The following is a 12,052-nucleotide window of genomic DNA, read 5'->3' on the forward strand; positions in this document are numbered from 1 at the left end:
GGTTTGGATGTCCCTACTGCTGGGTTGTTTGGATGTCCCTACTGCTGGGTGGTTTGGATGTCCCACTGCTGGGTGGTTTGGATGTCCCACTGCTGGGTGGTTTGGATGTCCCTACTGCTGGGTGGTTTGGATGTCCCTACTGCTGGGAGGTTTGGATGTCCCTACTGCTGGGTGGTTTGGATGTCCCACTGCTGGGTGGTTTGGATGTCCCACTGCTGGGTGGTTTGGATGTCCCACTGCTGGGTGGTTTGGATGTCCCTACTGCTGGGTGGTTTGGATGTCCCTACTGCTGGGAGGTTTGGATGTCCCTACTGCTGGGTGGTTTGGATGTCCCTACTGCTGGGTTGTTTGGATGTCCCTACTGCTGGGAGGTTTGGATGTCCCTACTGCTGGGAGGTTTGGATGTCCCTACTGCTGGGTGGTTTGGATGTCCCTACTGCTGGGTTGTTTGGATGTCCCTACTGCTGGGTGGTTTGGATGTCCCTACTGCTGGTTTGTTTGGATGTCCCTACTGCTGGTTTGTTTGGATGTCCCTACTGCTGGTTTGTTTGGATGTCCCTACTGCTGGGTGGTTTGGATGTCCCTACTGCTGGGTTGTTTGGATGTCCCTACTGCTGGGAGGTTTGGATGTCCCTACTGCTGGGTTGTTTGGATGTCCCTACTGCTGGGAGGTGTGGATGTCCCTACTGCTGGGTGGTGTGGATGTCCCTACTGCTGGTTTGTTTGGATGTCCCTACTGCTGGGTTGTTTGGATGTCCCTACTGCTGGGAGGTTTGGATGTCCCTACTGCTGGGAGGTTTGGATGTCCCTAATACTGGGTGGTTTGGATGTCCCTACTCCTGGTTTGTTTGGATGTCCCTACTGCTGGGTTGTTTGGATGTCCCTACTGCTGGGTGGTTTGGATGTCCCTACTGCTGGGTTGTTTGGATGTCCCTACTGCTGGGTGGTTTGGATGTCCCTACTGCTGGGTGGTTTGGATGTCCCACTGCTGGGTGGTTTGGATGTCCCACTGCTGGGTGGTTTGGATGTCCCTACTGCTGGGAGGTTTGGATGTCCCTAATACTGGGTGGTTTGGATGTCCCTACTCCTGGTTTGTTTGGATGTCCCTACTGCTGGGTGGTTTGGATGTCCCTACTGCTGGGTTGTTTGGATGTCCCTACTGCTGGGTGGTTTGGATGTCCCACTGCTGGGTGGTTTGGATGTCCCACTGCTGGGTGGTTTGGATGTCCCACTGCTGGGTGGTTTGGATGTCCCTACTGCTGGGAGGTTTGGATGTCCCTAATACTGGGTGGTTTGGATGTCCCTACTCCTGGTTTGTTTGGATGTCCCTACTGCTGGGTTGTTTGGATGTCCCTACTGCTGGGTGGTTTGGATGTCCCTACTGCTGGGTTGTTTGGATGTCCCTACTGCTGGTTTGTTTGGATGTCCCTACTGCTGGGTGGTTTGGATGTCCCACTGCTGGGTGGTTTGGATGTCCCACTGTTGGGTGGTTTGGATGTCCCACTGCTGGGTGGTTTGGATGTCCCTACTGCTGGGAGGTTTGGATGTCCCTACTGCTGGGTGGTTTGGATGTCCCACTGCTGGGTGGTTTGGATGTCCCACTGCTGGGTGGTTTGGATGTCCCACTGCTGGGTGGTTTGGATGTCCCTACTGCTGGGTGGTTTGGATGTCCCTACTGCTGGGAGGTTTGGATGTCCCTACTGCTGGGTGGTTTGGATGTCCCTCCTGCTGGGTTGTTTGGATGTCCCTACTGCTGGGAGGTTTGGATGTCCCTACTGCTGGGTGGTTTGGATGTCCCTACTGCTGGGTTGTTTGGATGTCCCTACTGCTGGGTGGTTTGGATGTCCCTACTGCTGGGTTGTTTGGATGTCCCTACTGCTGGGTGGTTTGGATGTCCCACTGCTGGTTTGTTTGGATGTCCCACTGCTGGGTGGTTTGGATGTCCCACTGCTGGGTGGTTTGGATGTCCCTACTGCTGGGTGGTTTGGATGTCCCTACTGCTGGGAGGTTTGGATGTCCCTACTGCTGGGTGGTTTGGATGTCCCACTGCTGGGTGGTTTGGATGTCCCACTGCTGGGTGGTTTGGATGTCCCACTGCTGGGTGGTTTGGATGTCCCTACTGCTGGGTGGTTTGGATGTCCCTACTGCTGGGAGGTTTGGATGTCCCTACTGCTGGGTGGTTTGGATGTCCCTACTGCTGGGTTGTTTGGATGTCCCTACTGCTGGGAGGTTTGGATGTCCCTACTGCTGGGAGGTTTGGATGTCCCTACTGCTGGGTGGTTTGGATGTCCCTACTGCTGGGTTGTTTGGATGTCCCTACTGCTGGGTTGTTTGGATGTCCCTACTGCTGGGTGGTTTGGATGTCCCTACTGCTGGTTTGTTTGGATGTCCCTACTGCTGGTTTGTTTGGATGTCCCTACTGCTGGTTTGTTTGGATGTCCCTACTGCTGGGTGGTTTGGATGTCCCTACTGCTGGGTGGTTTGGATGTCCCTACTGCTGGTTTGTTTGGATGTCCCTACTGCTGGGTGGTTTGGATGTCCCTACTGCTGGGAGGTGTGGATGTCCCTACTGCTGGGTGGTGTGGATGTCCCTACTGCTGGTTTGTTTGGATGTCCCTACTGCTGGGTTGTTTGGATGTCCCTACTGCTGGGAGGTTTGGAGGTCCCTACTGCTGGGTGGTTTGGATGTCCCTACTGCTGGGTTGTTTGGATGTCCCTACTGCTGGGAGGTGTGGATGTCCCTACTGCTGGGTGGTGTGGATGTCCCTACTGCTGGTTTGTTTGGATGTCCCTACTGCTGGGTTGTTTGGATGTCCCTACTGCTGGGAGGTTTGGATGTCCCTACTGCTGGGTGGTTTGGATGTCCCTACTGCTGGGAGGTTTGGATGTCCCTACTACTGGGTGGTTTGGATGTCCCTACTCCTGGTTTGTTTGGATGTCGCTACTGCTGGGTGGTTTGGATGTCCCTACTACTGGGTGGTTTGGATGTCCCTACTGCTGGGAGGTTTGGATGTCCCTACTGCTGGGTGGTTTGGATGTCCCTACTGCTGGGTGGTTTGGATGTCCCTACTGCTGGGAGGTTTGGATGTCCCTACTGCTGGGAGGTTTGGATGTCCTAACTGCTGAGTGGTTTGGATGTCCCTACTGCTGGGTGGTTTGGATGTCCCTACTGCTGGTTTGTTTGGATGTCCCTACTGCTGGGTGGTTTGGTTGTCCCTACTGCTGGGTGGTTTGGATGTCCCTACTGCTGGGTGGTGTGGATGTCCCTACTGCTGGGAGGTTTGGATGTCCCTACTGCTGGGTGGTGTGGATGTCCCTACTGCTGGGAGGTTTGGATGTCCCTACTGCTGGGTTGTTTGGATGTCCCTACTGCTGGGTGGTTTGGATGTCCCTACTGCTGGGTGGTTTGGATGTCCCTACTGCTGGTTTGTTTGGATGTCCCTACTGCTGGGTGGTTTGGATGTCCCTACTGCTGGGAGGTTTGGATGTCCCTACTGCTGGGAGGTTTGGATGTCCCTACTGCTGGGAGGTTTGGATGTCCCTACTGCTGGGAGGTTTGGATGTCCCTACTGCTGGGTGGTGTGGATGTCCCTACTGCTGGTTTGTTTGGATGTCCCTACTGCTGGTTTGTTTGGATGTCCCTACTGCTGGGTGGTTTGGATGTCCCTACTGCTGGGTGGTGTGGATGTCCCTACTGCTGGGAGGTTTGGATGTCCCTACTGCTGGTTTGTTTGGATGTCCCTACTGCTGGGAGGTTTGGATGTCCCTACTGCTGGGTGGTTTGGATGTCCCTACTGCTGGGATATTTGGATGTCCTAACTGCTGGGTGGTTTGAATGTCCCTACTGCTGGGTGGTTTGGATGTCCCTACTGCTGGGTGGTTTGGATGTCCCTACTGCTGGGAGGTTTGGATGGCCCTACTGCTGGGTGGTTTGGATGTCCCTACTGCTGGGAGGTTTGGATGTCCCTACTGCTGGGATGTTTGGATGTCCTAACTGCTGGGTGGTTTGAATGTCCCTACTGCTGGGTGGTTTGGATGTCCCTACTGCTGGGTGGTTTGGATGTCCCTACTGCTGGTTTGTTTGGATGTCCCTACTGCTGGGAGGTTTGGATGTCCCTACTGCTGGGAATTTTGGATGTCCCTACTGCTGGGAGGTTTGGATGTCCCTACTGCTGGTTGATTTGGATGTCCCTACTGCTGGTTTGTTTGGATGTCCCTACTGCTGGGAGGTTTGGATGTCCCTACTGCTGGGTGGTTTGGATGTCCGTACTGCTGGGTGGTTTGGATGTCCCTACTGCTGGGAGGTGTGGATGTCCCTACTGCTGGGAGGTTTGGATGTCCCTACTGCTGGGTGGTTTGGATGTCCCTACTGCTGGTTTGTTTGGATGTCCCTACTGCTGGGAGGTGTGGATGTCCCTACTGCTGGGAGGTTTGGATGTCCGTACTGCTGGGTGGTTTGGATGTCCCTACTGCTGGGTGGTTTTGGATGTCCCTACTGCTGGGAGGTTTGGATGTCCCTACTGCTGGTTTGTTTGGATGTCCCTACTGCTGGTTTGTTTGGATGTCCCTACTGCTGGTTTGTTTGGATGTCCCTACTGCTGGGTGGTTTGGATGTCCCTACTGCTGGTTTGTTTGGATGTCCCTACTGCTGGGTGGTTTGGATGTCCTAACTGCTGGGTGGTTTGGATGTCCCTACTGCTGGGTGGTTTGGATGTCCCTACTGCTGGGTGGTTTGGATGTCCCTACTGCTGGGTGGTTTGGATGTCCCAACTGCTGGGTGGTTTGGATGTCCCTACTGCTGGTTTGTTTGGATGTCACTACTGCTGGTTTGTTTGGATGTCCCTACTGCTGGGTGGTTTGGATGTCCCTACTGCTGGGTGGTTTGGATGTCCCTACTGCTGGGTGGTTTGGATGTCCTAACTGCTGGGTGGTTTGGATGTCCCTACTGCTGGGTGGTTTGGATGTCCCTACTGCTGGGTGGTTTGGATGTCCCTACTGCTGGGTGGTTTGGATGTCCCAACTGCTGGGTGGTTTGGATGTCCCTACTGCTGGTTTGTTTGGATGTCACTACTGCTGGTTTGTTTGGATGTCCCTACTGCTGGTTTGTTTGGATGTCCCTACTGCTGGGTGGTTTGGATGTCCCTACTGCTGGGTGGTTTGGATGTCCCTACTGCTGGGTGGTTTGGATGTCCCTACTGCTGGGTGGTTTGGATGTCCCTACTGCTGGGAGGTTTGGATGTCCCTACTGCTGGGTGGTTTGGATGTCCTAACTGCTGGGAGGTTTGGATGTCCCTACTGCTGGGTGGTTTGGATGTCCCTACTGCTGGGAGGTTTGGATGTCCCTACTGCTGGGTGGTTTGGATGTCCTAACTGCTGGGTGGTTTGGATGTCCCTACTGCTGGGTGGTTTGGATGTCCCTACTGCTGGGAGGTTTGGATGTCCCTACTGCTGGTTTGTTTGGATGTCCCTACTGCTGGGTGGTTTGGATGTCCCTACTGCTGGGTGGTTTGGATGTCCCTACTGCTGGGAGGTTTGGATGTCCCTACTGCTGGGTGGTTTGGATGTCCCTACTGCTGGTTTGTTTGGATGTCCCTACTGCTGGTTTGTTTGGATGTCCCTACTGCTGGTTTGTTTGGATGTCCCTACTGCTGGGTGGTTTGGATGTCCCCACTGCTGGGTTGTTTGGATGTCCCTACTGCTGGGTGGTTTGGATGTCCCTACTGCTGGGTGGTTTGGATGTCCTAACTGCTGGGTGGTTTGGATGTGCCTACTGCTGGTTTGTTTGGATGTGCCTACTGCTGGTTTGTTTGGATATCCCTACTGCTGGTTTGTTTGGATGTCCCTACTGCTGGTTTGTTTGGATGTCCCTACTGCTGGTTTGTTTGGATGTCCCTACTGCTGGGTGGTTTGGATGTCCCTACTGCTGGTTTGTTTGGATGTCCCTACTGCTGGGTGGTTTGGATGTCCCTACTGCTGGGTTGTTTGGATGTCCCTACTGCTGGGAGGTTTGGATGTCCTAACTGCAGAGTGGTTTGGATGTCCCTACTGCTGGGTGGTTTGGATGTCCCTACTGCTGGAAGGTTTGGATGTCCCTACTGCTGGGTTGTTTGGATGTCCCTACTGCTGGGTGGTTTGGATGTCCCTACTCCTGGTTTGTTTGGATGTCCCTACTGCTGGGTGGTTTGGATGTCCCTACTGCTGGGAGGTTTGGATGTCCCTACTGCTGGGAGGTTTGGATGTCCCTACTGCTGGGAGGTTTGGATGTCCCTAATGCTGGGAGGTGTGGATGTCCCTACTGCTGGGAGGTTTGGATGTCCCTACTGCTGGGAGGTTTGGATGTCCCTACTGCTGGTTTGTTTGGATGTCCCTACTGCTGGTGTGTTTGGATGTCCCTACTGCTGTTTTTTTTTGGATGTCCCTACTGCTGGGTGGTTTGGATGTCCCTACTGCTGGGTGGTTTGGATGTCCCTACTGCTGGGTGGTTTGAATGTCCCTACTGCTGGTTTGTTTGGATGTCCCTACTGCTGGGAGGTGTGGATGTCCCTACTGCTGGGTGGTTTGGATGTCCCTACTGCTGGTTTGTTTGGATGTCCCTACTGCTGGGTGGTTTGGATGTCCCTACTGCTGGTTTGTTTGGATGTCCCTACTGCTGGTTTGTTTGGATGTCCCTACTGCTGGGTGGTTTGGATGTCCTAACTGCTGGGTGGTTTGGATGTGCCTACTGCTGGTTTGTTTGGATGTCCCTACTGCTGGTTTGTTTGGATGTCCCTACTGCTGGTTTGTTTGGATGTCCCTACTGCTGGTTTGTTTGGATGTCCCTACTGCTGAGTGGTTTGGATGTCCCCACTGCTGGGAGGTTTGGATGCCCCTACTGCTGGGTGGTGTGGATGTCCCTACTGCTGAGTGGTTTGGATGTCCCCACTGCTGGGTGGTTTGGATGTCCCTACTGCTGAGTGGTTTGGATGTCCTAACTGCTGGGAGGTTTGAATGTCCCACTGCTGGGTGGTTTGTATATCCCTAATGCTGGTTTGTTTGGATGTCCCAACTGCTGGTTTGTTTGGATGTCCCTACTGCTGGTTTGTTTGGATGTCCCTACTGCTGGTTTGTTTGGATGTCCCTACTGCTGGGAGGTTTGGATGTCCCTACTGCTGGGAGGTTTGGATGTCCCTACTGCTGGGAGGTTTGGATGTCCCTACTGCTGGGAGGTTTGGATGTCCCTACTGCTGGGAGGTTTGGATGTCCCAACTGCTGGGTGGTTTGGATGTCCCTACTGCTGGTTTGTTTGGATGTCACTACTGCTGGTTTGTTTGGATGTCCCTACTGCTGGTTTGTTTGGATGTCCCTACTGCTGGGTGGTTTGGATGTCCCTACTGCTGGGTGGTTTGGATGTCCCTACTGCTGGGTGGTTTGGATGTCCTAACTGCTGGGTGGTTTGGATGTCCCTACTGCTGGGTGGTTTGGATGTCCCTACTGCTGGGTGGTTTGGATGTCCCTACTGCTGGGTGGTTTGGATGTCCCAACTGCTGGGTGGTTTGGATGTCCCTACTGCTGGTTTGTTTGGATGTCACTACTGCTGGTTTGTTTGGATGTCCCTACTGCTGGTTTGTTTGGATGTCCCTACTGCTGGGTGGTTTGGATGTCCCTACTGCTGGGTGGTTTGGATGTCCCTACTGCTGGGTGGTTTGGATGTCCCTACTGCTGGGTGGTTTGGATGTCCCTACTGCTGGGAGGTTTGGATGTCCCTACTGCTGGGTGGTTTGGATGTCCTAACTGCTGGGAGGTTTGGATGTCCCTACTGCTGGGTGGTTTGGATGTCCCTACTGCTGGGAGGTTTGGATGTCCCTACTGCTGGGTGGTTTGGATGTCCTAACTGCTGGGTGGTTTGGATGTCCCTACTGCTGGGTGGTTTGGATGTCCCTACTGCTGGGAGGTTTGGATGTCCCTACTGCTGGTTTGTTTGGATGTCCCTACTGCTGGGTGGTTTGGATGTCCCTACTGCTGGGTGGTTTGGATGTCCCTACTGCTGGGAGGTTTGGATGTCCCTACTGCTGGGTGGTTTGGATGTCCCTACTGCTGGTTTGTTTGGATGTCCCTACTGCTGGTTTGTTTGGATGTCCCTACTGCTGGTTTGTTTGGATGTCCCTACTGCTGGGTGGTTTGGATGTCCCCACTGCTGGGTTGTTTGGATGTCCCTACTGCTGGGTGGTTTGGATGTCCCTACTGCTGGGTGGTTTGGATGTCCTAACTGCTGGGTGGTTTGGATGTGCCTACTGCTGGTTTGTTTGGATGTGCCTACTGCTGGTTTGTTTGGATATCCCTACTGCTGGTTTGTTTGGATGTCCCTACTGCTGGTTTGTTTGGATGTCCCTACTGCTGGTTTGTTTGGATGTCCCTACTGCTGGGTGGTTTGGATGTCCCTACTGCTGGTTTGTTTGGATGTCCCTACTGCTGGGTGGTTTGGATGTCCCTACTGCTGGGTTGTTTGGATGTCCCTACTGCTGGGAGGTTTGGATGTCCTAACTGCAGAGTGGTTTGGATGTCCCTACTGCTGGGTGGTTTGGATGTCCCTACTGCTGGAAGGTTTGGATGTCCCTACTGCTGGGTTGTTTGGATGTCCCTACTGCTGGGTGGTTTGGATGTCCCTACTCCTGGTTTGTTTGGATGTCCCTACTGCTGGGTGGTTTGGATGTCCCTACTGCTGGGAGGTTTGGATGTCCCTACTGCTGGGAGGTTTGGATGTCCCTACTGCTGGGAGGTTTGGATGTCCCTAATGCTGGGAGGTGTGGATGTCCCTACTGCTGGGAGGTTTGGATGTCCCTACTGCTGGGAGGTTTGGATGTCCCTACTGCTGGTTTGTTTGGATGTCCCTACTGCTGGTGTGTTTGGATGTCCCTACTGCTGTTTTTTTTTGGATGTCCCTACTGCTGGGTGGTTTGGATGTCCCTACTGCTGGGTGGTTTGGATGTCCCTACTGCTGGGTGGTTTGAATGTCCCTACTGCTGGTTTGTTTGGATGTCCCTACTGCTGGGAGGTGTGGATGTCCCTACTGCTGGGTGGTTTGGATGTCCCTACTGCTGGTTTGTTTGGATGTCCCTACTGCTGGGTGGTTTGGATGTCCCTACTGCTGGTTTGTTTGGATGTCCCTACTGCTGGTTTGTTTGGATGTCCCTACTGCTGGGTGGTTTGGATGTCCTAACTGCTGGGTGGTTTGGATGTGCCTACTGCTGGTTTGTTTGGATGTCCCTACTGCTGGTTTGTTTGGATGTCCCTACTGCTGGTTTGTTTGGATGTCCCTACTGCTGGTTTGTTTGGATGTCCCTACTGCTGAGTGGTTTGGATGTCCCCACTGCTGGGAGGTTTGGATGCCCCTACTGCTGGGTGGTGTGGATGTCCCTACTGCTGAGTGGTTTGGATGTCCCCACTGCTGGGTGGTTTGGATGTCCCTACTGCTGAGTGGTTTGGATGTCCTAACTGCTGGGAGGTTTGAATGTCCCACTGCTGGGTGGTTTGTATATCCCTAATGCTGGTTTGTTTGGATGTCCCAACTGCTGGTTTGTTTGGATGTCCCTACTGCTGGTTTGTTTGGATGTCCCTACTGCTGGTTTGTTTGGATGTCCCTACTGCTGGGAGGTTTGGATGTCCCTACTGCTGGGAGGTTTGGATGTCCCTACTGCTGGGAGGTTTGGATGTCCCTACTGCTGGGAGGTTTGGATGTCCCTACTGCTGGGAGGTTTGGATGTCCCTACTGCTGGGAGGTTTGGATGTCCCACTGCTGGGTGGTGTGGATGTCCCTACTGCTGGGAGGTTTGGATGTCCCTACTGCTGGGAGGTGTGGACGTCCCTACTGCTGGGAGGTTTGGATGTCCCTACTGCTGGGTGGTGTGGACGTCCCTACTGCTGGGAGGTTTGGATGTCCCTACTGCTGATTTGTTTGGATGTCCCTACTGCTGGGTGGTGTGGATGTCCCTACTGCTGGGTGGTTTGGATGTCCCTACTGCTGGGTGGTTTGGATGTCCCTACTGCTGGGTTGTTTGGATGTCCCTACTGCTGGGTGGTTTGGATGTCCCTACTGCTGGGTGGTTTGGATGTCCCTACTGCTGGTTTGTTTGGATGTCCCTACTGCTGGTTTGTTTGGATGTCCCTACTGCTGGGTGGTTTGAATGTCCCTACTGCTGGGTGGTTTGAATGTCCCTACTGCTGGGTGGTTTGGACGTCCCTACTGCTGGGAGGTTTGGAATACCCTACTGCTGGGTGGTTTGGATGTCCCTACTGCTGGGAGGTGTGGATGTCCCTACTGCTGGTTTGTTTGGATGTCCCTACTGCTGGGAGGTTTGGATGTCCCTACTGCTGGGATGTTTGGATGTCCCTACTGCTGGTTTGTTTGGATGTCCCAACTGCTGGTTTGTTTGGATGTCCCTACTGCTGGTTTGTTTGGATGTCCCACTGCTGGGTGGTTTGAATGTCCCTACTGCTGGTTTGTTTGGATGTCCCTACTGCTGGGTGGTTTGAATGTCCCTACTGCTGGGATGTTTAGATGTCCTAACTGCTGGGTGGTTTGAATGTCCCTACTGCTGGGTGGTTTGGATGTCCCTACTGCTGGTTTGTTTGGATGTCCCTACTGCTGGTTTGTTTGGATGTCCCTACTGCTGGGTGGTTTGGATGTCCCTACTGCTGGGAGGTTTGGATGTCCCTACTGCTGGGAGGTTTGGATGTCCCTACTGCTGGGTGGTTTGGATGTCCCTACTGCTGGGAGGTTTGGATGTCCCTACTGCTGTTTTTTTTGGATGTCCCTACTGCTGGGTGGTTTGGATGTCCCTACTGCTGGGTGGTTTGGATGTCCCTACTGCTGGGTGGTTTGAATGTCCCTACTGCTGGTTTGTTTGGATGTCCCTACTGCTGGGAGGTGTGGATGTCCCTACTGCTGGGTGGTTTGGATGTCCCTACTGCTGGTTTGTTTGGATGTCCCTACTGCTGGGTGGTTTGGATGTCCCTACTGCTGGGTTGTTTGGATGTCCCTACTGCTGGGAGGTGTGGATGTCCCTACTGCTGGGTGGTGTGGATGTCCCTACTGCTGGTTTGTTTGGATGTCCCTACTGCTGGGTTGTTTGGATGTCCCTACTGCTGGGAGGTTTGGATGTCCCTACTGCTGGGAGGTTTGGATGTCCCTACTACTGGGTGGTTTGGATGTCCCTACTCCTGGTTTGTTTGGATGTCCCTACTGCTGGGTGGTTTGGATGTCCCTACTACTGGGTGGTTTGGATGTCCCTACTGCTGGGAGGTTTGGATGTCCCTACTGCTGGGTGGTTTGGATGTCCCTACTGCTGGGTGGTTTGGATGTCCCTACTGCTGGGAGGTTTGGATGTCCCTACTGCTGGGAGGTTTGGATGTCCTAACTGCTGAGTGGTTTGGATGTCCCTACTGCTGGGTGGTTTGGATGTCCCTACTGCTGGTTTGTTTGGATGTCCCTACTGCTGGTTGGTTTGGATGTCCCTACTACTGGGTGGTTTGGATGTCCCTACTCCTGGTTTGTTTGGATGTCCCTACTGCTGGGTGGTTTGGATGTCCCTACTACTGGGTGGTTTGGATGTCCCTACTGCTGGGAGGTTTGGATGTCCCTACTGCTGGGTGGTTTGGATGTCCCTACTGCTGGGTGGTTTGGATGTCCCTACTGCTGGGAGGTTTGGATGTCCCTACTGCTGGGAGGTTTGGATGTCCTAACTGCTGAGTGGTTTGGATGTCCCTACTGCTGGGTGGTTTGGATGTCCCTACTGCTGGTTTGTTTGGATGTCCCTACTGCTGGTTGGTTTGGTTGTCCCTACTGCTGGGTGGTTTGGATGTCCCTACTGCTGGGTGGTGTGGATGTCCCTACTGCTGGGAGGTTTGGATGTCCCTACTGCTGGGTGGTGTGGATGTCCCTACTGCTGGGAGGTTTGGATGTCCCTACTGCTGGGTTGTTTGGATGTCCCTACTGCTGGGTGGTTTGGATGTCCCTACTGCTGGGTGGTTTGGATGTCCCTACTGCTGGTTTGTTTGGATGTCCCTACTGCTGTGT

General features: G+C 53.6%; 1 protein-coding gene across 3 annotated transcripts in view; it reads right to left on the minus strand.

Annotated features, from left to right (window-relative positions):
• The window catches only part of LOC129825393 (frizzled-3-like), a 63,191-nt gene that overhangs the window by 39,528 nt on the left and 11,611 nt on the right, over nt 1–12,052 (minus strand). The gene's annotated exons all lie outside the window — the stretch shown is intronic.

Source organism: Salvelinus fontinalis, chromosome 27 (genome assembly GCF_029448725.1).
Source record: "Salvelinus fontinalis isolate EN_2023a chromosome 27, ASM2944872v1, whole genome shotgun sequence".
Taxonomy (NCBI): Eukaryota; Metazoa; Chordata; class Actinopteri; order Salmoniformes; family Salmonidae; genus Salvelinus; species Salvelinus fontinalis.